This window comes from Opisthocomus hoazin, chromosome 1, assembly GCF_030867145.1.
Source record: "Opisthocomus hoazin isolate bOpiHoa1 chromosome 1, bOpiHoa1.hap1, whole genome shotgun sequence".
Lineage (NCBI taxonomy): Eukaryota > Metazoa > Chordata > Aves > Opisthocomiformes > Opisthocomidae > Opisthocomus > Opisthocomus hoazin.
In genome coordinates, this window is record NC_134414.1 from 147,807,810 (window position 1) to 147,834,883 (window position 27,074).

The window sequence follows — 27,074 nt, forward strand, 5'->3', positions numbered from 1 at the left end:
AAGGCGAGGGAACAAAGGCAAGAATGGGAAAAGAGTTCTCAAAAAATAAACAGGCTCTGGAAAAGGTGTACAGAGAAGGATCATACTAAAATACCAGATCATAACGCTTGTAAACTTGGAGGATTTTTACAATCCACACCCCAGATAAAAATCCTGAAAATAGCCTGCACCTTTAAGGTGAACAAAGAAAATAAAAGCCAGATCTGAAATTCATAAATAAACATGAGTAAACTGGCCAGATTTTTCAGTGCTTACCTAGATCAAATCAAACCTTCACAACTTGTAAATACTGACAAGCGTCACTTCAGATACTATTAAAGGATTCCCTCAATACAAAAGACAGGCTGGTCTTCAGTTAAATCTTTTCTCCTTTCCTTTTCCAATGATGAAAGTAATTGAAAACAGAAGACAAGCTTCTTACTGTAACCTAACTTTCTCAGAACAGAAAGTACAAATGTTAGTTGTACAGCTGACACTGCACTTCAAGTTTGTACTCAGTTGCACCCGTATACCTTCACACAAAGCCAGGCAAGGAGCAAAGGCATAAACACTTACGGTCATATAAAATACACATGCAATATACTCTAGAGCACCTATTAAGTGATACCACTTGCAAGACACCCCAAATAAAACTCCACATAAAGATTGCACCAGTTCTTTTCCTGGCGAAGGATTGCTGGAGAAGACACAAACTCATAATGTACTTCTTTCAAACAAAAAGGTGTCACAAATGACATCAGAAAAACTCTGCCCAAAGCAAAGTGTTGTACTGGGAACACATACGATGGCAAAGTCTGAAGTATGTGCACATACTTCAGAGCAGGCACATATCAGGAACTGAATTCTTACTATCTTTGCTACTGCTTTAAGTCCATATTATTTTGGTATTTACATGAAAAGGAAGACAGAAATATCTTTGGAGATGACTAAGCAGTTTCTTGATTTCTATTAAGTACCAAAAAGCAATCCTGCCAATTTACTAATATTTAAGTTTCTACAACTTAATAAGAACTTGGTTCCAAGAACTACATGGGTCTCCTTAAAGTATGTGTAGCAAGAAGTCAATGCTGTGCCAGCTGGCAGATTAAACAGGCCATTAAAGCAGGCTCCTACTGAATTTAAAGGATTGTTTTTCATCTTTTCCTTCTCTACTCTTCTACATCCAGATGTATTATTTAGGGAATATTTTCCAGTCTCAGTAAGAAACGTAAAAGAAATGCCCTTGGCACTTAATGAGTTTTTCCCCCGATGTGGTCTCCTGCTGCACTTGGAATTTATTCCATTACTGTATGGCTTGCAATGGTCCCAAAATACCTCTGACTACACAAAGAGATGGGGAAAGTGCATTTCGGGTAGGTATAGTTCTTCATTCAAAAGCAGGGACAGCCTGGGGCAATTGATCTCAGTGGATGATTTCACTCAGACCACCATGCCACCCCGCAACTCATGCCCTGCAGCCACTTGTGCAGGAGACCAGCACTGTCACCTCCATGTTACAGTTGGGAAAAGCAGAGAACAGTAGAATTAAGCACAAGGCCACACCAGCATGGAGTGGGTTGGCAGAGAAGCCCCTCTCTCTGCAGCCCCGGCAGGACTTCGGCGATGAGTCAGAAAAACTGTGGTAAAATCCTTTCCCTTCACAGAAGGGAGGCCTTCAGCATATCGGTTTTCCTTCAGAGATTCAAATGCTTATCTGAACTTTGTTAACAGTATATGAACTTCATGACCTAGCAGTATGCAAAAGAAGAATGAGTCTAGAATAAACTCTGGTATTAAACAAGCCTTGGTGTCATCTAGAACAGTATAACTGTTATACAACAGTATTTCAGGTACAAATGCCCCCTGTAACAGTTTTCCAGGTGGTATCTCCAAAATATCAGAGTTGTATCTGCTTCCTGTGTCCATTTCAGACAAACTGGAACTACTTGCAGCTGAAGAAGCACTGGTTTTTGAAATGCCTGGAAAATAATTTTATAAAAATTGAAATAGAAAAACATGCACCACCTAGGCCACCCTCAATATTTCAGTTCCTGGGTAGTAAAATGAGTTCAGTCCCATAACCTTGCTACTGAACTAGAAAACAAAAAGGCCTTAAACCCAAGTATAGGCACACAGCCAGAGGCTGAGATAGCCAGCTACAGACCTTGGCCGTGACTCAGAGCATCTCCTTCTGCAGGAGCCAGAAGCCTCTCCAGGCTCCTGCTCAGTGTCTGTCCGGTCCCACAGGGCAAGTGAGCCCCATGCTCCCAGGCAGACCCAGGAACCATCCTGGCCGATGCAACGACTTCAGAATTTGGTCCCCAGTTTGACTTGCCAAAATTTTTCTGGGGGTCACAATCATTCCCTGCCCCCTTCTTAAGGGGCAATTTAACTCTTCATTGTATAAAGCTAAAGTGTAAAAACTGTATTTTGCATGTATTCTTTATTTGTAATACTTGATGTCTGTAAGAGGACTCCCTGGCTTGGCAAGCAGTCGGGATTCATTAGACCTTTTATGATGATTCTTTCTGGTGTGCAGATATATGATGAATCTCAGATGTTTAAATAGCATACAACAGTGCTCCATTGACCTTGCTGAGTACAGTTGGAGGGAAAGGTAATTTTCCTCAAAGAAATGTTAAAAATGTGTCTCCACTACAGCACAGATGCAGAGGATAAAGAAACTCCAGAGGGATTAAAATATTTTAGATTAATTTGGAAGAAGGCCACATTGTGTAAAGCCTGGTTAGTTTGGGCCTTTCCAATTCCATGCCATATAAACAAACCCATTTAAACTGCATTTGTTAAAAGGAATGGTTTTTTAAAAAAAAATCCCCCAAAGTAGTTGTAACTCAAATGACCTCCAGTTCTCTATTCTCTTCTTACTGCCTAAAGAACAAACATATGTAGAATATAAGCTAGCCAGAGCTTGTGCAGTTGCTGTATGATTCATACTGCTTGAAAAATAAGTCATTTAAGTACAGGTTTCTGGCTCCCTCAAGCAAGTTTTTAGAACTGAAGCAAGGTTAGATATGGTTGGTTTTGAAGCCAGCTTCCATACTTGAACAAGACCATTGCTTATATATCTTTGCTTTGGGCTGGGTGGAATGAAACGAACTAAGAGAAGAAATTGAAAGGAAGAGACAGAAAGAAAGGAAAAGAGGGAAAAAGAAAGGAACTCATATCATCAACACAACTATATAAGGACTATCCTAATGCTCAGTGTGCCACTGTCTAGTGGAAGCAAGCCCCTAACGTTTATTCACTTTCAAGGTCACAATCTGCCCCTAATGTTTAGTCACTTTCAAGGTCAAAATTTACCCCTCTTACTCATACAGAATAGAATTTTTGCCTGCAGAGCCTTCCAAAGAGACAAATCACAGAGCGTGGTACTAAATAACCGTAAAAAGAAAACAGTTGCTGACCCTTATGAGTTAATCAAGCTGAGACACAAAGGAACAGGAGGGTAGCAGGGAGCCAGCCAGAGGGGTAACAGCATTAAACACAATGAGTCATTTTACATGATTAGTATCTGAAAAACAGCAGGCACTTAGAGTAAAGAGACTTTTCTTATCATAAACTGTAAATCCCGGAGCAACTCAACACGAGGAATACATTCCCATCTGCCACGTGGGTGAAAAGAGTTCTCCAGTGGTCCCAGGCCTCCTTGAGTTCTTGAAGCGGTACCCAAGTATTTGACTGTAACTCAGTCACTGCGCAAATTCCTCTCCCCTCAGAGGATGTGAGGCAACCGAGGACAGTATATTGTCTGGTCTCTCCCAAATACCCAAAGGAGCCAGTATCATTTCACCACTGAATGCAACAATCTTGGAGAGAAATATGGCAACTTGACTGAAGTTCAGAACAATACAACTAAAGAGTTTAGAATACAAAATGAGGAGAAATGTCATTTTCATTACAAGCAATGTACCCTCAGAGAATAAAAAGATTAATTTAAATTCTGGGAGTTAAGAGCTAGCATGCCGTCTCTTATTGAAGTTGTTATGAGATGTTCTGAATATGATCTTGCAACAGGCTATGATGGTTCTGACACATCATGGTCACAAAATTCAACTGTAATGATGGCTTCTGCAGCTATCATACATTTGATAGCACATCATTTGTTTGCTACAATGCTACCAGTTTAAGTTTTCCACGTGATCTTTTTCCTCTTGATGATTACTGCACACTAGCTGTAAACACGTTCTCCAGTATCTCCTACACATTTTAACTTTGACTGCATCTATAGCCAGCCCTGTGCTCCCGTATTCAGCCTTGTTGCATGAATGGAAGGGACACGTTAAGCTCCCTTTGGAGATGCTCCAGGTTTGTAGGATATAACCATAACCAGAAAGATGGCCAAGGGGATTTTTACATTATCAAAAAATCAACTGAGTGTAGAACTTCTTGTGCTAGTGTTTCGGTCTTCAAATATCGTGTGCGGACCTTCATTTGTTGACATACCACTCTACACATTCATGAAACCAAGATGTTCTCTAGTCACTTAGACTATCATGGTAAAATATTTTAAATAAATATTTCACATAATTTCAGAAACAGATGCTAGAGAGTAAAATTACATATTTGCAACAGAAATGGCCTAGACCTATTTATTAGTGCTTAGAATTTTCTATTTTGTTCTTCATATTATGACCAGCAATGCACGACAAATGCAACACTTATTACATCCTAAACTTTCCTTTTGAAATGTATTTTTTAAATTTATTCCAAGAAGTTTATGAGTAGAAGTTAGTATTTTTCAACACTCTTAACTCTGCACTTTCACTCGTATGCCTGCTACAATTCAATGTCCACGTATTTTTTCTTTTCTGCATCTTTGGTAGGGTTTGAGTTTGTCTGCTCTACTGTCTCACATAGTGGCTTATATAGAGGCTTCTCTACTCCATGTAGAAAGACATGCAGGACTCATCAGATAATTTCTGCCATGGCCAAAATATCATCAAGTCGTTCTAACTTTCACCTGTCTGAAATAGAAGTTACACTCTGCAGAGAAGTTTCCCACCTTTATCTTAGCAATAGCATCGTTCCTTTGTGGAGTACTACTGAAAAATTGGAAAGAGCAACGCCCTTCACGCTGCTCATAGTCCTACAGTTACTGCATGGGCCCTTAAAAAAAAAATGCCGTTCTGAAAGTTACCTCTTTTAGGTTGCTCTCTTTTTCAGTTTAGCACCAGCACTGATAACTATTAATCTAAGAAAGTTTAGAAGATACTCAGTCTAAATTTTTCTTCCCTTAGCAGTTCTAGCCTAAATGTTTTTCCTTGTAGTACTTCTACTTAAACACTAGTATACTAGTAGCATAACTCCATTCTTAATATTGTCCCTTTCCTGATTGATTCAAATGGACTATGTCTGTTATCTGTAGTAATAAATTTTGAAATCTTACTGGCTCTTAGTCAAGTGGCAGAAATAAGATTAATTCAATTGCTTAATAAATCACATTGTTTCAGTTTAGCTGCATGTTACAGCCAACTTTATGTTGCCTGAGGTAGTCAAGGGATGTGTTAAGGTCGTACAGGTTCACAGTGGGGATGCTGATGTACAGTGATGTGAAGTCACCCAAATGGCTTTGCTCAGAGCCATTTCAGTTTATGAGTAGGCTTTATGAGCTCTGGTAACAAGGGAACCCCCTGGCTGCTTCTACACAAAGCTCCTCAGGTGCATCAATTCTGCGTTTCCATCCCCTAGGCTCCTGTGACCCTCCTCGCTCAGGCACTGGACACGGTAGGGAAGTTGCGCACAGCCACCTACCACCAGAAATGAGACAAGACCCAAGATGCGACTGCAGAGAGCTGGCTTTGGTGTCCCTGCATCTGTGTCAGGACTGATCTGCTGCCTCAGTAAACTACACTCAGCTAGTGCTCATTGTTAGTTTGCTAAAGACTATGTAGACTTAGTTTGTATGGAGTACAAATCCCTCAAAATTCAGGTAAGAAAAAAATAACTGGAGGGAATCAATTAATAAAAATAATTAATGAAATTAAATTTTACTTTGAGATTTGTGATTTTTTATTTGCAGACTTTTCTCAGGTTTTGTTGTTCAGTATTTTCTTTGTATGTATAAGGGAAATAGTGCTTAGATATGCTCAGTTTTAATACAACGCAGAAACATGACGAAGATTTGTCTTTCAGTGATAAAACTAGTTAAAATAGAATACATATCATAACCCTGTCCTTGAAAAACATGAGTAAAAAGCCCCCTGAGCTCCACGAACGTGTTGCAGACTGCACATGTCACATAACTAAGGACTACAATTTTTTGCCTGAGGCTTCCACATTTAACAAAGGGAAACACTGCTTTCAACAAAAGACGCTATTCTAGTTATGTGCCCTTTTACCCTGTCAGAGAAACAGCTGGTACCATAAAGTCACAGCTAATTTGTATCATGTCTGCACTAACAGTCAGATGCAGTTTGTATCAAACTTTCAAAGTTGGACTTAATACCAGTTGATGGATGGCAGCTTTTCTTGCCTCTCCTCCCTCTCAAAACATATTTAAACATTGCCTCCCACAAAAAAAAACCCCAATATTCAAAATATAAATGTAATCTTCAACAAGTTTCACACAACCAGAATATACGAAAATGTTTAAAACTAGTAAATTAAAAAACAAAATCCTAAAGAAGGGTGAGAAAATTAGACCAGCAGTTCTGAAGTTGTGACAAATAAATACTGTTTTAACACAGACACATGGATATCAAGCACGACGGAAAAGAATTTTCTCTTAAAAGGAAAAAACCCACAACTTATTCGCCTCAGGTAATCTCTTGCAGCTTGAGGTATCTGTTCTCCAAAAAAAAGTTCAGTCTGCCTGCAGAGACTCTAAGGGCTCTTTCAAGGTCAAGCACTCAACAATTTAGGGAAGGTCAATTCCACTTTTTTTTTTAAGGGACCTGTTTCTCATTTGTGCTATTAAATGTCGTCTACTCTGACTTTAAGATCCCCAAAGCAGAATGCCTGAACTGTGTAAAGGGACTTTAGTGAGAGTCAGACCAAAGGCTTAGCAGCTCCAAACCCGCAGCACCCGTGTGAGAAAGAGCTGCGAAGATCGGGCTCTCCTTGGAAAACAGGCATGGGGGGAACTTCCAAAGTTTGGGAATTCAATCTGTGTTCAGATAAACATCTAACAGTGCTGGTGCGCTGCTGAGGCTACGCTCCACAGCACCTGACTCTACCTCATTAGCTGCAGACAGGTATTCATTTGAGGTTTCAGCCACTTCCAGATGATCTACAAGTATTTGACCAAGGTTCTTTCATCCCACGATCTGAAAGCATCACCAAAACGTAGGTAAGAAAAATCTCACATCATCTCAGGAACTAGAGATTTTTTTAATTTCTTTTTAATGCTGTACAGTATAATTATTATCAGGGTTCTGAACAACTGTCTCCGTTTATCAGAAAGCGATCAGTCTGCTCCATAATCTTACATACGCCAAGTGAACAATGTCCCTGGGAAGTTCAAAGCAGCAGTATCAGTAATGCAGTTTTAAAGTGACAGGAGAGCTTATTGTGACAGAACTGAGAAAGAGCAGTTGTCAATGAAGACTGAAGAATCCCAGCTCCCAGCCTATCTTTCCCTCAGCTCACATATTTCCTGCCTTACAAGGTTAATATTGCGCAGAAGACAGTAAGATACAGCTGCTGCTGTGCCTAAGCTGTGCTTGGCACTGCTTTCTGACAGACTCCTTGCCAGCAAACAGAGCCAAAGCGCAGCGTGCTCCTGCCACATCCTCTCCAGTGAGCTATATCTGCTCCCTACCTACTGGGAAGATGCAGATAATCAACTCCACTCCCTTCACTCCCAGCATAGCAGTGACTCTGCCCCTACATGTGATCCTTGTGCTTGTTTGGATATTTTTTTGTTTTTCAACGTTCTTAAACCCCTGTCTGGCAAGGCAGGGTTTATTAGAAGCAGATTTCTCTTCAGCTACTCAGTGTGTCAATTTTACAGTTCCTAGGTGGTGTAATTCCTGGAAAATAAAAACCGTGTTTCATCCAAAGTTTTGGGTGAGTCACAGCAGGTTTACTTGTTTTGGTTCACTCTTAAATGAAGCATAACTTTCTATATCTAAATGATGCTCTGTTTTACTTTGTTGCAGTTGCCTGTTAGTTCCAAACTTCTTAAAAGCAACAAGAATTTTCTAGCAAATAATGCTCACCATTTGGGCTTGGCAGCCATCACATTTTCATGGGGCTGTGAATTGCATCAGGAAGAATGACACTACTACTTCCCAAGCTTGATCCCCTCATAGCAAACTAAACAAAAGTCCAAACAGTTCTCTTGAACACCTCTTCAGTTATGCAACACAACACAAGAACCACCAGCTTCTCATCTCTCACAAGAGAGATTTTACAAAAAAATGCCCCAGCTGCACCTAGAGGTCACCTGAAGTCCCAGAAGCTACAACAGGGAAACACGGGCAAGATTGAGTGCTGCACCTCCTCTTCCAAGCAGCAGAGAGGACAGATGAGAGAAGGAAGACCTTATGCTCATGTCTGTTCAGTTCATCACAATTAAGCCATATAAAAAAGTCTTCAGAGACTCTACAGAAATACTTACAGTCTTGAACATTTAAGAGAAAAGCTGACCAAAACCCTTCTTACACAATGTTTCCTAATGGAAAACATCTTGACTTTTAACAAAATGTGTGTTTCTGAGGACGATAAAAAACAATCATCACTAGCCAGTGACTTTCAATCTTAACCTTACAGGGTATCACTTATTTTTGAAAGTAATTTATACAAGCATGTCTCAGATTTTCTTCCAAGGTCACATTTGGCTGTATTCAAGAACGAACAGAAGAGTTACAGGACTAACATGATAATACCAAACTATATTACTGGTTTTTATACTCACGTAAAGAGATGTAGCTCGTTTTCAGATAATGGTCTTTTTTTTTTTTTTCCTTTCCAAATTAGAGTCTTGGTCCACACAATTTGCTTTAATAATTTTCTAAAGGCAACAAATGGGCTTTTTCATGGTATTTTCATTCATCTCCACTAAAGACCATCCTCCTACTCGGCTAGCTTTACAAAGTGAAAGAGGAGGTTAAGTGTGGAAAGTGTTATCAGATTTTACCTTTTCTTCTTTTTGACAGAATTCCACCACTTTGACAAGTGATGTGCAAGAGCCATGGGTACTTAACCATGAGGCAGATGACACTCACCCTGCATCCTACACTTGGAGCAGATGAATGAGTCCCTGAAGGACAGATTTTCAGATGCAATTTATGCATCAAAATAAGGCACCAGCACCAGCTCAGAAATACACATAAGCACTGTCTCAGTTTTGAGGGACTGAAGTGCCTTCTTTCAACACCACGGTCTGCATGCTCAGACATGTCTACAAATACAACTCCAGTTGCTGAGCTGTCAGAAAAACTCTGGAGGGCAGTCACTGCTCTCTGAGTATCTTCTCCTACGCGCAGGGGGACAGCACTCGCATTTCTATCCCATTTGCTTTTGGACAATATGGCCTCTGTCTGCTTGGATCAAACTTTTAAGGAATTTGGGTACCTCATTAAACACATCACCCAAGGAAGCATGTGGGAACTTAAATTCAGTGATCTCACTGGAAGAAGTGTTTCATGGGAAATTTTAGAACATTTAGGCTGGTTCTGAACCAGAAAGAAATCCTAATTTTGGAATATCAACATTACTACAAACTGGAAATCCCACACTGTATCTAGCTTCAGTCTTAAATACTCCCCCCGCTAAGGCTCAAAAATAATGCAGAACTCCAACACGGCAACAAGCGCAGAGAACAGCCTGCAACATTATTAGCCCGTTCAGCACTTGCACAAACCTTCTGAGATGTGTAGGCAAAGTTAAATTCGCTTCCCCATGGACGATGACAAAAACTGCTAAAACAGGCCCAGGCTCAGCATTCCTGACGGGAGAAGGCTGATGGACATGAAAGGCAATGCAACCAGTGATCAGCCTGCTGCCACATCTCCCTCCTTCTCCACACTGCTCTTGCCAAAAAGAGGGGGAATGGAGCAGAGGTACAGAGGAGGTCCAGGCACACAGAGAACACGGTCACTCATCAGTGAGAATAAGCAGCTCACTGTGCCTTGAATTAACTAAAGGTGACAGTATCTAAGGGAGTTGCCTTGACCCTGGTGCAATATTTCTGACGCCATCAGTCTGCTGTCATAGACACTGCTTCAACTTAGAGTCAGTCCTCGGTTTGTTTCCAGTCTGGAATTTCCGTATATTGGGGGGGTGAAGTTTACACACATTATAAACACTTCCTTTAAACGGTTTGTGAGCCCTCATTTGCTCTGGCAGCAAAAGAACACTGTTTGCAAAAAATATGTAAGTGTTACATGTTGTAAATAGCCAGTAAACATGGTTACTTGGAGTCTCACAGACTTCTCAGAGCCCGTTTGCTCTAAAAAGAACAGAGGACAACAGGACAGTACATGATCTTAACACAAGTAAATATGATTTAAGATCCCCATTGCAAGCAAAAAAACTTGCTGAAATTTGGTGGAGAAACACATATAACTATTAAATGAATACCCCCACAAAATGATTCCAGCAAAAGTCAAAGATTTTGATTTGACGATAAAATTGAAGATAAAATCCTTTAAACCTACTATCAGTTCTGAGGAAAGTAATCACTGGTGACTGTGGTCCCAGAGGAATAAGAATCAAGGGTCTGACTGCAGAGCTGTCCACTGATTTTCAGAGGGATTTGGATCAGTCCCCAAAGAAGCAAGGAAGCACACAGGGAAGAAAAAAAATCCACTATAAAAGCCTTGATACAGAAAAAAACCCAATACAGAAAAAGCCTCTGAATACCACAGGCAAGGAAGTCTGAGGTGACTATGTTGATCATACTCACAGGAAGGAAATCAGAGGAAATATTCTGAGCTTTTCAGTAGCAAACCAGCTGCTGATAGATTCAAAATGATGACTCCAGAAAATAGAGGTGATCACTGTATAGAAATAGAAAATAAAGAACATTGTTTAGCAATGGAATAATTATTACGCACTCTTCATTTTTCTTTGGTAAAGTCTTCTTTAACAACACCCCTACAAAGGTTTTTTTACTGTATGGAATAAAACAGAAAAATTTTGCAAGAGACCGACAAAATCCACTATCAACAGCTCTAGAAATGAAAGTTTGACAAAGCAGACTTCTATTTCCCAAATTTCTGGTTATTCACTGGAAACTCACAGACTTTTGAGGACTCTTGATGTAAATTACTATCCAATTTTGCAGTCTGGTCTTCAGCTTTTATAGACGCCCATCAGTGATTTCTACTATTGAAAACCTTGAGATGGCCAAAGCCAGGATTCTGATTCATGCCATTAGAAGTTTCAGTATTGGATGCGGGGCGGGGAATATTACCAAGGATGAGGAAAAGGCTGAGGTACTTAATGCCTTCTTTGCCTCAGTCTTTATTAGTCAGACTGGTTATTCCAAGAATATTCAGGCCCCAGTGCTAGAAGACAGGAAAGGAGAGCAGAATAAACCTCCCATAATCCAGGAGGAAACAGTTAACTACCTGCTACACCACCTGGACACTCACAAGTCCATGGGGCCAGATAGGATCCACCCAAGAGTGCTGAGGGAACTGGCAGAGGAGCTGGCCAAGCCACTCTCCATCATCTATCAACAGTCCTGGCTAACAGGAGAGGTCCCAAACAACTGGAGACTTGCGAGTGTGATGCCCATTTACAAGAAGGGTTGGAAGGAGGATCCCAGGAACTACAGGCCTGTCAGCCTGACCTCAGTGCCAGGCAAGATTATGGAGCGATTCATCCTGAGTGCGCTCACTGGGCATGTGAAAGACAGCCAGGGGTTCAGGCCCAGCCAAGATGGGTTCATGAAAGGCAGGTCCTGCTTGACCAACCTGATCTCCTGCTATGGCCAGGTGACCTGACTAGTGGATGAGTGAAGGGCTGTGAATGTTATCAGCCTGAAATTTAGTAAGGCCTTTGACACTGTTCCCCACAGCATCCTCCTGGAAAAACTAGCTGCTCACTGCTTGGATGGGTGTACACTTCTCTGGATAAAAGAACTGGCTGAATGGCCAAGCGCAGAGAGATGTGGTGAATGGAGTTAAATCCAGTTGGTGGCCAGTCACGAGTGGTGTCCCCCAGGGCTCAGTTTTGGGGCCAGTCTTGTTTAACATCTTTATCGATGGTCTGGATGAAGTGCTCCCTCAGTAAGTTTGCAGATGACACCAAGTTGGATGGTAGTGTCTATCAGCTTGAGGGTAGGAAGGCTCTGCAGAGGGATCTGGACAGACTGGATCGATGGGCTGAGGCCAGTTGTATGAGGTTCAACGTGACCAAGTGCTGGGTCCTGCACTTGGGTCACAACAACCCCACACAACGCTACAGGCTTGGAGAACAATGGCTGGAAAGCTGCCCGGCAGAAAAGATCTTGGGGTGTTGGTTGACAGTCAACTGAATGTGAGCCAGCAGTGTGCCCAGGTGGCCAAGAAGGCCAGTGGCATCCTGGCTTGTATCAGGAATGGTGTGGCCAACAGGAGTAGGGAGGTGATCTTGCCCCTGTTCTTGGCACTGGTGAGGCCGCACCTTGAGTGCTGTGTTTGGTTTTGGGCCCCTCACTACAAGAAGGACATTGATTTGCTGGAGTGTGTCCAGAGCAGGGCAACGAGGCTGGTGAAGGGTCTAAAGAACAAGTCTTATGAGGAGCGGCTGAGGGAACTGGGATTGTTTAGTTTGGAGAAGAGGAGGCTGAGGGGGGATCTTATCACTCTCTACAACTACCTGAAAGGAGATTGTGGTGTGGTGGGTGTTGGTCTTTGCTCCCAAGTAACTAGTGATAGGATGAGAGGGAACAGCATCAAGATGCATCAGGGGAGGTTTAGATTGGATATTAGGAAAAATCCTGAAAGAGGGGTCAGGCATTGGAACAGACTGCCCAGGGAAGTGGTGGAGTCATCATCCCTTGAGGTGTTCAAAACATGTGTGGATATGGCACTTCGGGATAGGGTTTAGCAGGCATGGTGGTGTTGGGTTGGTGGTTGGACTTGATGATTTTAGAGGTCTTTTCCAACCTTAATGATTCTATGATTGTATTAGATTCAAAAGAGATCTCAATCCCCTTTTGATGCTTAGTGTTACTATACATATATGACGTAGTAGAAAAGAGCAATGTAAGAGGACATCCCTAGTCATCGAGGTCGGAAAAGAGCAACAAACAGCTTCAAGTCATCTTCCTCTTTACAGTGAGAGCAGACTGGGATCTATCGGTCCACAGAGCTCCAACCCATGAATAGTATATAAGTCCTACCAGGTCACGGAATGTATTCAAACTTTTTCACTAACTTGAAAAGCAGATTTTGCCCATTTCTATTATTTAGTGTGCCCCACATGACTCTCATCAGGCATAATTTCATGACATTCAGATCATGCGTTAGAAAGATCCTGGGTCTAAAAGTCTTTTTCTGCTTTAGATAGTTTGCTGTCTCTCAACCTCTTCAATTTTTTTTTTTAATAGAGACAATCCACAAAAGATTTTCCTTTCCTTTCCCACAGTCACAAAGTTCTCTTCTGCTATTCTCCTTGTATTTGGTCTGTCCTAAAGCAACATTTTTCTGAATTGAGCTCAACATAGTTTGTAATATCAATAAAATGACTGAAATACGCACTCTCACTATTTGCTATCCAAAAGAACTTCTATCACACCACAATTCCATTGTGAGCTGACTATGAAGGGCTAAGAACAACTTAACAAACAGGAAATTTCCATATGACTTAAGCATGAAGGAAGTTCAGGTCCAAGTTGAAAACCAGACTTCATAAATCTAAACCCTCCAATCCAGGAAACATTGCTAGGGTTTGGACACACTTTGGGCTATAATCTTCAGTGGTAAAACTGGTGCATTTTTTACTGATTTTTCAGTCCTTCAAATTCCCCTGACCATAAACATCAGGTTCATGTTCTGCTCTCATTCATGCAATAGCATTAACAGCATTGCAGACCTAGGCATACACCCAGCACTCCACATTCAAGCACAAAGTGGAACTCAATTTCCAGCTAACACAGGTACTGGATTCTCAGCTAACGTCAGTCAATATCCATTAAATGCAATTTTAATAACAGAAATGCGTTTATCAGAAGTTCTTGAAAACACTTTTATTGGAAGTACTTTGTTGCTTAAAAAATGAGGAGGTTGTTACTATCTTGATTATGGAAGCTAGGGAAACCAAATCACATCCAAGGTCATTCAGAAGTTGACCTGTGACATTTAAATGCATTTTTGTATTAAAAGTGTATGCATGTACACACAAAGAAAAGCATGGTATCACTCCCCTCTAACCTATTACTGAATTTGGTTCCATTAAACCAGGTAGCTTTGAATGAAAATAAAGTTATAGAGCTCAGTTACCAAAACTATGTGCTGCAGGTGCTCCGCTTTATCCAGTAGCTCAACAGCTGGGGCCATGACAGGGCTCAGATCTCATCTCCTCTTGCAGGGGTTTTAGCTTATGTCTTCCAAGGACACTCTAGCACTAGGATGTTCTTCCACACCCATTCCTACTACTGCTGGTGCTAAGAGTATATGGGAAGCTGTAACACACTAGACCCGTATCCCGTCTCCAGCGGTGGCCAATGTAAGATGTTTAGGGTAGAACATGAGGAGAAAGTATATAATGACGCTTCCCACAAATACTCTACAACAGCTTGTGACTTCCAGAACGTCCAAGTCAAAGGTTGAATCTGTGTATTTACTGGTCTCCATGGCAGTTTTTTTTCCATGATTATTTCCAGTAGCTGCCAACTCTCAGCAAAATCCCATAACAGACAGTCCCACAACTTAATTATGTGCTATGTGAAGATATAGTTCACTTTGGACAAGTAATTAAACCTTCAGACTAACACTAGGACTCAGCTATGCCACTTTCCAGCTGCAGGCTTACTCACCTAATCTGCAGTTAGGTGTGGTATGCACATAGGAAGTAGTCCTCATTGCATCACATATAATGGAGCAATCCCAAATTATCCAACAGCAAGGTGGTTAAGAAACTGTTTTGGAAATAGTCCCAATTACATATTTAATCATTTAGGAAAGTGAAGTAACATCAGTTGAAGAACATGGAAGCACCATAAAGAATACTTGGAGAGTGCACTTTACAGTTCTTTCGGACAAAGGAGGTAACCCAGTTTACCTACTGGGTTCTGAGTTAGTAATTTATTAGATAAAATAGGGATTCCTCCTCCAGTCTTTAAAAATTGCAAATCATTTCACAGACTCACAGAATAGTACAGGTTTGAAGGCACCTCTGGAGATCATCGAGTCCCATTCACTGCTCAAAGCAGGCTGCCCAGGATCATGTCCAGTTGGTGGTTGTATATCTCCACATACGGAGACTCCACACCCTCTCTGGGAAATCTGTTCAAGTGTTGGTCACTTACAGTAATAAATCTTTTCCCTACATTTAAATGGAATTTTCTAGATTTCAATTTGTGTCCCTTTCCCCAAGTACTTTTGCTGTGTCGCCATTGAGAAGAGTCTGGTTCCGTCTTTTTTGTTGTCATCCCTGCCTCCTCCCATAGTCACAGAGTCACAGTGTGCTACAGCCATAGAGTGACTGTTAAGCTTGAATCTTATTCCAGTTACAGCTAGGAATTTTTACCCATACATTTCAGTATTGGCTCTTGTTCAAATAAATTTTCCCCCCCCCTCTTGGGTTGTGAAAATGAGAGCAGGAAACCACCTTTTTAAAAAATAGTCTAGCAGAAGTATTTCTTTGTTTACCCATTCCTTCCAGATCTCTTGGATTTTATGTTGTCAGGGTTGCCATGTAGTTTATTTACTTACGAAGACATTACAGAGGGACCCCTTAAGTAAAACTTTTCAACTTCTACTCAGATATGCTATGTGCACAGAGAAGGCTTTTCATTACAGTGTTTGGCAAACAAGTGTTGCCAACACAAGAGGGGAACAGGAAGCCTTGAACTCACCCATTACTATGTAAACAGGTACCCAAGGAATATGTTTTCTAGGATGACCTAAAAAGGGTAGGTGTGTTGTCTCCTGTAAACTGCTCACCTAACCACTTACAAGCAGCTTATCAGTACAAAACATCAGCTTTCTAAGTAAATAAAAACATCTCTCATGCAGCAATACACTTAAGTTAGAGTTTAATTTTAAAACCATAGTCAAAGCCCATTGGCCTCAGGCTAAGCACACATTTACATGCTCTGCTGAACATGGACACTTTGCTGTACCTGAGCTCTACTTCCCAGACAGCTACAGCCATCTCCTATATATCAACTTTTCTGTCAGCGTTATGACTGTCAGTGGCAGGAGTGCAGTAGTATCACCAAGCCCCAGCTTTCTGGGTGCTACGCCAACAGTAGGACAAAAAGGTAGTCCTTACTCACAAATAGTTTATTATCCAGATACAAAAGGGATGAAGCTACACATTAGAAATTTCTCATCTAATAGCTACTCTCAATGAACTTAACAGAACATTATGTTACATATGTTAATATATTATTAAAGAAAGGGTTTAGAGTTCAAGCACCATCTTAATCTCAGCTGAAGAATGACCTCTAAGGCACAGCCCACAGGTCTTCAAGGAAATACATTCATCTTTCAAACATGTAGGTGCATGTATACACCATTGCTAGTTTTCAAATGTTATGAAGCACTCAGACCATTACAACTTCATCTTTCTGTGGCCTCATCTGAAGACGACTTCAGTGATGCAGGAGCACATCAATAACTACAGATTCACAGGGAGAGTGTGAGCTGTAGGAAGAAGTTTCCCACCCCGTCATATTTTCTGGCTGAACCACACAAGCTGCATTACATACAGGGCTGATAGTCCTAATTGTCCAGGTGCATTCAGGGTCTGGAGGTAAACAGTCAGGGAGAGGAAAAGCATGCTACCAGCAGTGCCTCTTCCAGCCCAGCTGTGGAGTATATTGGAGATCTAAAGAGCAGCAAGGAAAGAAAACTTTCTCCAACATCCACCCACCCTTTGCACTTTAACTTCTTGGGGGTCCACTGGACCTCACTTTCAATCCACTCGCAATGCCATGGGCATAGCAATACACAGAATGGTTCTCCAAAGCAGGACTTGGGGGCACCCTGAGCACACCTCTTCCATCTACTAAGCTGCTCAACGAATGTTCTTAATTACAAATTTGAATCAGAGCTTATAATCATGATTGGTCTTTAAAATAATGCCAGACAGCCATACATGTTAGGGGAGAAATCAGTGAAGGAGAAAGATCTGTATCTTCCCTACAGCAAGCTGCTAATATCCTTTTAAACAGCAGCTCATCTGACCTACTGTTACGGGTTTGCATGGCAAAGATTTGGTAGCAGGGAGGCTGTAGGCGTGTCTTCTGTGAGAAGCTGCAAGAAGCTTCCCCCATGTTTGATTAAGCCAGTGCCAGCCAGCTCTAAGATGGACTGACCGCTGCCCAAGGCCAAGCCAGTCAGCAACGGTGGTAGCGCCTCTGGGATAACACATTTAAGAAGGGGAAGAAAAAAAACATGGTGAAATGCAGTGAGGAGAGAGGAGTGAGACAATGTGAGAGATACAACTCTGCAGACATCAAGGTCAGTGAAGAAGGAGGGGGGAGGAGGTGCTCGAGATGTCAGAGCAGAGACTCTTCTCTTGCAAATTGTGAAGACCATGGTGAGGCAGGCTGTCCCCCTGCAGTCCATGGAGGTCCATGGCGGAGCAGATATCCACCTGTAGCCCATGGAAGGGACTCCAGGCTGGAGCAGGTGGATGCCTGAAGAAAGCTGTGACCCTGTGGGGAGGCCGCACTGGAGCAGGCTCCTGCCAGAACCTGTGGACCCATGGAGGGAGGAGCCCACGCCAGAGCAGCTTTGCTGGCAGGGCTCGTGACCCCATGGGGGACCCACGCTGGAGCAGCCTGTTCCTGAAGGACTGCACTCCGTGGGAAGGACCCACGCCGGGGCAGTTCACGAAGAGCTGCAGCCCATGGGACAGATTCATATTGGAGAAGTTTGTGGAGAACTGTCTCCCATGAGAGGAACCTTCACGCTGGAGCAGAGGAAGAGTGTGAGGAGTCTTCCTTGTGAGGAGGAAGGAGCAGCAGAGACAATGTCTGATGAACTGACCACAACCCCCATTCCCCATCCCCCTGCACCGCTCGGGGGCAGGAGGTAGAGAAATGGGAGTGAAGATGAGCCTGGGAAGAAGGGAGGTGTGGGGGGAAGGTGTTTTAAGATCTAGTTTTAGTTCTCATTATCCTGTTCTGATTTGATTGGTGATGAAATAAACTCCCTTTTCTCCCCAAGTTCAGTCTGTTTTGCCCATAACAGTAACTGGTGAGTGATCTCTCCCTGTGCTTGTCTTGACCCTCGAACCTTTCATCTTATTTCCTCTCCTCTGTCCAGATGAGGAGGGGAGTGACAGAGCAGTTTTGGTGGGCACTTGGCATTTATCCCTGCCAAACCAAAACACCTACAAAGTTTTGGAAAATGGCATATTTCTTCTCCACCATCTTAAAAAGCCAATTATCCTTACACTGACCTCAGCAGTAGAGCACCCTTGTAGTCACTCCTCTCACACACACAATGATACTCCTTCAATAAAAGCAAACATCTTTTGGGTACAATGATTGCCCTACATACAGGCTTTCATTCTGCATGTCATGGCATGAGACAGGAAAGGAAGAGAAATGCTTCCTGAGACTAGATACAGCTCACACCGAGAGGAAGTAGACTGAAAGATGTTTGTGTGGTTATTCTTGAAAGTAGAGGCTAAGAAATAAGTAAAGTATGCATGCATCTGAGCAGATGTGGGCTGAAACATCATCCTCAGCCATGCAAATATAGCACTTGCTTCCTTCTTTGGCCACGTTCATGCTACTAAGCAGAAACCATTTGCTAACCACACAGCAGTGGCATTCGCATTAGCAGAAAACCAGACTCCTTGTCTCTTCCTGCTCTGATCAGCAGTTACTGCCCACAGGAATAAACAGAGGGTTGTGTTCTCTGCTTGCTCTGCGCAGGGTCTGCTGTTCCCACATGGACATCAGCGGCAGCAAGAACAGGCCAAGCCTGTTCCAGAATAGCCATTTGTCCTCATGTAAACCTGCCTCCCCAATACAGCAGCGACATGCACAGCAAGGAAAAGACAATTTGGAGGGGGGGTGGGGGGTGACCCTTCCCTGTTGTGATCTGGAAGAACAAAGATTTTAAAATTTAAAAACCAAAGCTTGCCATATCCTTTTCTGATCACCTGATCACATTGAACGTAAGCTCCCCTGTATCACCAGCAGTGGATAAAGAACATGCTACTCAGCGAAAACATTTACTGTTAATAAGAAATCCCAAATTCCTTTCACATACATTGTCCCTTTCAGAAAAGGGTTATGGAAAGCTTATCACTCTAATCCAAATTAATAATAATCGATAAAGGATACTGCGTAATAATTCAGAAAATAGTCACTTGCAATAGACAGTAAATGGAAACTGGCTGCTTTAAAGCATATTTTGACAGCTGCAACCGTCATTCAACACAGCAAATGAAAGAATTTGCTCAAAAGAAGCAGTATAGAGCAGCTAAAAGAAGTCTGTAATAACAAAAAGGTTGTATCATGAAAGCTCTGATTTTCTCTTCTCCTGCGCCTTCTTCAGTTTTTGAATATAAACCCACCCCTGGGATGGGTGTCAGAAGAGAGGGAGCTGCTGGGAAAGTTCTACAAGCTGTGTCCTCTGCAGAAAAGTTTCATTAATGGTATTTCTGAGAAGAATTCTGATTGACAGGATTAGTGCCAGCACTAAAAGTTACTATTTGTGGATCCTGCAGCTCACAGCTCCCATAAAAATACAGCAGTTTAGAAAAGAGCTTTGTGCAAATGAAGGCATTCCCTCAGCGGGGAGGGTTCATGCAAACCTCTTCTGTGGCTTCCCTCCACGTGGTTTTTTCCTTGGAGGTGGGATAGCAGAAAGTCCCTGGAGAACACCCTTCCCTGGGTGCAGGCGGCTTGGTTCAAGTTTTCTAGGTTAGTCCTTGGGGAACATTTCTATAATGAGCCAAAATGAAACTCTAAGGATTAATGTTTCCAAACTTCATGGAGGGAAATATTTGGTTCCACTTTCTTTGCTTCAGGATTTATTTCAGGTTTCATAGAATCATAGAATGCCTTGGGTTGGAAGGGACTTTTAGAGGTCACCTAGCCCAACTCCCCTGCAGTGAGCAGGAACATCTTCCACTAGACCAGGTTGCTTAGAGCCCCATCCAAACTGGCCTTGAATGTTTCCAGGGATGAGGCATCTACCACACCACCCTCATTGTAAAATATTTTTTCTTTGTATCTAGTCTAAATCTACCCTCCCTTAGTTTAAAGCCATTACGCTTTATCCTACCACAACAGGCCTTCCTAAAAAAATTTTTCCCTTCTTTCCTATAGGCCCCCTGCAGGTACCGGAAGGCTGCTACGAAGTCTCCACGGAGCCTTCTCTTCTCCAGACTGAACAGCTCCAACTCTTTCGACCTGTCTTCATAACAGAGGTGCTCTAGCCCTCTGATCATCTTTGTGGCCATCCTCTGGCCCCACTCCAACAGGTCCATGTCCTTCTTGTGCTGAGGGCTCCAGAGCTGGTTTGTACTGAATACTTTCTAGTCTTCCAATTCATACCACTTGCCTACTAAGATAATCTTCTAGTATTCGCCTAGTGACACTCAGCCCAAAACATGATTTTACTGCTCTAATGTCTTAAAAGGACTTGGGACAGGTTGTTAACTTGACCACAATCTTTGCATTTCATTTGATTATTGTCAAATCTTCAAGTACTAAACCAAGTAAACCATCTTTTAGAAGGGGTAAAGCATCACATGCCAAAACAGGAAACTGGGAACAAGCAAATGCTGCTCCATTGCAAAAGCAAGGGGAGGACCACAGCACCCCAGTTCACAGAACAAGCACCCACCATTTTGCTGAACCATTGCCCAGAAACCGTGAAAGGAAAGAAGTAAAATTTTGATTCTTCCCACTCACTCCAACCCTCTCAATCACTTTCCTCAGACAGGATAGCAAATTCAGATACAATTATTTCTTCCCAGCAATTTCCAGGCACATCATTTGCATCATATCTTCACTTTCTTGCCCCATATTTTCCCTGCTCTTCTCCTGCTTTCATGTCCACCGTCCCTCCCCCACCGTATTGTTCTCCAGCTTCTTTGTTTCTTGCTTCTGCTCACATTCTTACTACACCAGACTTTAACCAATGTCTTGCCCCAGATCCTATTGCCCTGCTTCCTTCTACCCCTTATTGCTAGCCTCCTGCTATCTGCTACCTCTTAATTTCCTGTCCTGCTCCCATAGTTCATCACGACAGCAAATTTCATCACCTATGAAAGGTTAACATGGCAAATACTTGCAAATACCATAAGGCAGAAATCAGAAGTTAACAAGAAGTCTTGAATCATTTCTTAAGAAATCTCAGAACAAACATCACGAGGCTCTCAATAGCATCACAAGAGATGTCAACCATTCCATGTGTTACAATAGATCCACCTCTAGCCCAGACTGGCATATACCATCTTATTCATATTTCACCTGTTCATGCATTTCTCAAGAAGTATACAATAAGGGAAGAGCAAACTGGTCCAGCTAAAATAAGAGTCATCACAGAAGTTTTTCCAGAAATCTCTAATCTCTCTCAAGGCCAAATTAAAATTAAAATGCTTGGCTAACATTTCTTCAGATTATAATCATTCATATGCATTTGTCCTTGCCTTTCTGGCTTCTGAGGCAAGATGAGCAGAGCTAAACTTCCACAGAGGAAAAACATCACAGTACACCAGAACGCTGCCATTTATTCAGGAATAACCAGTGCAAAAAACTGTTTTTTAAAGTTGCTATATCATATATAGAAAATTTTCAAATCACACATTGCAAAGACTGTCCCAGTAGTAACATTATTGGTGATTAACACATATCGTTGTATCTTCTTCCATGGTCTGGTTCCAGTGACACAACAAATCACTTTTTTTATGCTAGCTACTACATTTCTGTCTGGGAATAGCTGTAGCTTTGATGCTGTCAGCTCCCACAGCTGCTGGCAATGTTTAGTATGGGTGACTGCTGTGTGAACCTTCAAGGCTACAGCATTACTATCTCAGCTTTAATTAGCTTAAAAATGCCTGCAGAAAGTACCAGATACTTCTGAATGCTCAAGGGCCTCTAAATGTCCTCACAAAAACTTAGATTTTAGTCCACTCAGGAAACCAGATTGATTGTTACGGATGCAGTCTTCTCCACTATACAAGTAATCAGCTGTGTCATGACATGCTGAGAAATGGATCGCCATCCTGACTTCTGCCTGTTCTGCCCCACAGGTGGAGGAAATGAAGTTGCTGGAGAAGGCATGGCAAACATGTCTGTCTTCCAACATTTCACCTAATGTGCAAACACAAAAACTGGTGGCTTACAATTGATCATCTAAAGAAAAACCACCAAGGCTGCTTGTCAACCTTCAAACACTACCTTTGTGCTCAGTGATACCTGAGCTTTGCCAAACCCACTCCATTTATTTTAATGAACTACAACTCATAAATTCAATATGCAGTTTAAATCCCTCCTCGCCTGGCAGCCATATAAACAGCAAGGAATGTGCACATACAAAAAGTTATCCTGGTCACACCTATTACTTTTCCAAAAGGAAGGGCATGCTCAGGTACTGTAGATGAGAACCCAGATGACTGAGCCCCAGCTACTTGTTCAGACTGTTCCCCTTGCATTCAATGGTAGGAAATATTACATAAAATCCATGTAACACATAGAGGCTAAGTGCAAATGATGAAAGAAATCAGCAAGGGAAAAGAAGCCAGAGAGCTGTTGTGATGGAAGAATAGCAGCTGGGAAAACTGAAGTCAATCCAGCTATGTTATTTTTTAATTAAAAATAAACATGGGCTTTGTTGCCAAGGGATTGGTTAGCATTCCATTTAAAAAGAAAAAAAAAAAAGGAATTTTGTTCTACTTCATTCTCATTCCCCTCCTAACCTCCCTCCTCTCTTCTGCTCTCTCCTTCTCCCCTCAAAGAAGTATTTATAGATTTTGCAGAAAAAACATGGTCATAAAATTTAGGTCAGTATGCAGCACCACACAGAGCTACCTATTTTTAAGGCATTCTTTTTCTCTCATATGAATGACTCCTTGATTAAAAATAGTCAGAGATTATAATTTTGATTTTGTTAATTATTTTGTTTTCTCTGCTGACCTCCTTGCTAGCTATACAAGTATGCATGACTGCATTGCCTGAGACTGCACGTGTGCAAATTATAAAGTCCTTCTTTGGACAGCCCTTTTAATGAAGGTTTCAGTAGACCCACATTAATCCTTCCACATTCAGCCTTGCTTCTCTTCAATTAAATACTAAAACAGCTTTTATTCTTGCCTGGATAGGGGTTTGTCCTAGTTTTTATGATATTTGCTTGTATACAAGACCACTAAAGGTCTTACACTGTTTCTTTGATGTCCTCACTTCACAAACAGGAGTGCAAAGTCACTAGCAGAGGAAAACCAAAGAATCCAAAGACTCGATTCAGGATTTTGATACATTCCGAGGACTCAAAGGTTAACTACATTTACAGGTTGACTACCTCATTAGCCTCTCGTCCCTATGCTTTTCATTCATCTATCTTATACCTCTCTGTGCTTTTGTTATGCCTGATGACCTCAGAGAAGCTTTCTGCTACCAAGGTCTTATCCGCAGACCAGGCCTTATCACAATTGTTTCTCCACACCGTTTCCACATCACATTTAAAAATCTTATCTTGCTTAATCATCTTTGACTCTCTCTCTCCCTATCTGCTTTACTGGTTATTTGTGTTTTAAGATGGTTTAGGCCATAATTCATATGAAATGCATATCCACAGGCATTTGTAATTGTTCTGATAAAACATGTAGGAGGGGCAAACCTTCCCGAAAACAGATGAATTAAATTGAAATTTTCTATAGAAATATCTACCTTCAATTGAGTAAATGTGTGAGTTCTCGTTGAATCAAAAAAATCTATCTAATGATTAGTCACTGAGCTGACTGGTGAGAAAAGATGATTCAGGTGAAGTAAAAATACTTGCATATACCTCCTGCATCTCAGATAAGCACCATCATGCACAGCAAGTCACCAGGCCTAAGGGCTGTTCTGGAGTAGGACTTGTATCTATCCGGAGTCATTCCGGTTTGCATTAAAAAAGTCCATTGACAAAGGGAATAAAATATTTAATTATTTATTCAGTGTAGAGCAGCTCTAAAAATAAAGAGTTCTGAACAGGAGCAGTGCAGTATAAGATGGTCAATGCACCCACTGTTTCACAAGAGAAAGACCCAATTTCCATCCCAGCTGCACAGAGTAGTATTTAAACCTTCAGTCTTGCAAGAAGACCTAGCCAATGGGTTAGGCTGAAAGTGTCTCTGCTTTTCTGTCTTATGAAGGCTTTCTAAGCATCCCATTGCATTTCCAGAAAGATTCTGAATTTGTGAAAAGAAAAAGACAGAAATAATTTTTCACCCAGTTCTGGTCAGTATCTGCTGACTCACATCCAGATTCCTCTAGTATCTGAATCTTCCATTGACTCCAGAGAAAATTTGTGGTTGACCACATAACATAGGGTTAGCTAACTAAATAGCATCATGCGTATTATTTGCCATGTGACAAGTAAGCACAGGAGAAAGAGGATACTGGGTTGCAAAACGTTTTTCGTTATGCTTTGCAGATTTTTTGGAATAGGAAAGAAAACCGCGTTAGGCAAAGCAATGTATTTGTTTTGTCTCAAGGACGTTGGCTCACAAAGAAATGTTGCTGCAACTATGAGAGTTCAAGTCGTTGTTGCCTAAACCATATTAAAACAACATTAACAAGCCTTTGGAACTCAAATGTTATTCTTCATCCCAACCAAATGTAAATAATTCAACAGCTTAGACCAGTACACAGAGAATTACTTTTCTGGATAATTAAGCTTCGAAGCAGAGCTGAAACATTCTATGAACATTAATTCTCTTTAGTGGCAACACAAAACAGGATTCAGCATTAGAAAATGAGTGAATAGGGGATAGGGAAGAATAGTTTGGCACTGGCAGAACCTGAGCATGCTACGCTTCAGCCTCCTTGAGTTTTACACCGATTTCCATGTAAGAATGGAATGTAGTTGAATTAAACATGATTGGAGGGATGGTTTTATCTTTCAGATGGTCACTTGCTGCTTGAGTCTAAGGGTTATGTGAAAATAAAGAAGTCAGCAAGGCTTCTCAGTGAAACACTTCCTTTTCCAAATAGGGTGACTATCTGACTATCAAAATAGGAACTTCCTAATTCTGACTGCTGAAGGGGATTCTACTATCTTTCCCACAGTATTTTTGCTTTTCCTCAAGATCTGCAACAGCTCAATCTAAAAACCAAAACAAAGAAAAAGCTTTGGGAGGTTTGTTCCATTGCCTGTGTAATGGCAGGGGGTACATACAGTCACACAAATACTGAAGAGAACAGGAAAACCAAAGTGAGACTCAAAAATGCAAATGGAAGAGAAGGGATCCTGTCTAGTGGGAAAGAGGTGTAACAAAGTCACTTAGAAATACCATCATCTTATTTATTCAGAAGAGCAGTTGTATCGGTGAAGAATAACGTAATGATTCTCTGGTGTTTTAGAAGGCTGGGAGCCTCTTCTTGTCACATGGTAATAGTGCTATTTTGTCTTTTAAATGTGAGACCAAGAAGCTAGGCCACTGAAAATACAAGCGTGTGCCAAATGGACAAAATATTTAAGACCATCCACATATCCCATCTTCATTTGGCAAAAAGAAAATAGAATGCTGTTTACAGCCCTTTGATATTTCTTTGTTTCTCATGGGAAAGTAGCTGAGGTTGTCTATTGTCAGCTCTCATTGTTAACAACACTCAGGGAGAGGTTATTAATTTTACGTCTTGATGCCATTTGTCCAAAACAACCTTTTTATAAGGGTCACATTAGACTAATAAACAGAGAAGTATCCTATAGACATGAAGATTCATTCACTAAGTGGAATTCAAGAAGACTGATGCTTAAATTTTATGTATTTCTTATTTTAAAACAGAATCCTCTTGTCAGCCTCGGGATTTCCTTGATCTTTAAATTGTAGAAATCTACAAAACTAAACAATAGTCTTCCACTCCAGTAATTTCTATCACCTAATACACAAAACCACAGTTCAAAGAACATTCCCATTTGAATATGCTCCATCTTTGTTTCCTGGTCCTGTTGAAAAGCAAGGAATGAAGTAGTTTGTACATGAAATGATGCCTAGCCTCATCCACTCAATGGATGCCAACTTATGACTTCTCCCAGTTCAGAGAGTGACTTTTTAGCCGAAATGGCAGAGCCCTAGACCGTCAGCAGAATAAATGTCACATCATGACTGTGACGTGAATTTAGCATCAGTTTAGTTTCATTTGTTTTGATACGAGTCAGAGAGGAACTCTGACCTCTACAGTCCCCATGTTTTTAATCCTATTAGACCACCCTACATATTACAACATATATCTACTTTATACAGACTAAAAATAACATTACCACTTGTGGTTGAATGAAAGAAGCTGACAGAAGTAGCTACAGAAAGAAATCTGCCTTATGCTTTAGATAAACACACCCGAACCACACAACACAGGGAAGAAAATGGGACGTGGAAAATTAAAGTGATGGGAAAGACGATGCTAAAAACAGAGGAAGAGCAGCAGTGATACAGAAGCTTCAAAGATGTTGAAAAAGATGAGTAGAACAGTTGGCACAGAGGGAATGAGACCACGCTGAGGACTGGTTAGCGGGTACAAGTTTACCAGTAGGCTTAAGCTAGGTCCATTACACTAGAGGCCCAAAGCAACTCCTACTGCTCCTCCGGTTGAAGGCTGGAGACTTGTTGCAGCTGCATGGTGTCACATTCAAGACACTATAACATTATTCTTTTATATTTATAGTATCGTCAGTGGTCCTTGTCCCCTCTACAGACACCAAATAGACAGATAATCTGCACTGATTGATTTCACATCTAGAAAAGAGGCCCACACACCAACGGAGAAGGAATCTGTGTTGATTTGCTGTCAAATAGGACGA

General features: G+C 41.5%; 1 protein-coding gene across 7 annotated transcripts in view; it reads right to left on the reverse strand.

Moving 5' to 3' along the window:
- CALD1 (caldesmon 1) overlaps window positions 1–27,074 on the reverse strand; it is a 200,971-nt gene that overhangs the window by 108,781 nt on the left and 65,116 nt on the right. For 6 of the 7 annotated variants that reach the window (XM_075440690.1, XM_075440653.1, XM_075440663.1 and 3 more), the window contains one exon: window positions 10,850–10,943. The exons of the other annotated variant lie outside the window; for it this stretch is intronic. The gene's annotated coding sequence lies outside the window, so the exon portion shown is untranslated. The remainder of the gene's footprint in view (window positions 1–10,849; window positions 10,944–27,074) is intronic. 7 annotated transcript variants of the gene reach the window in all.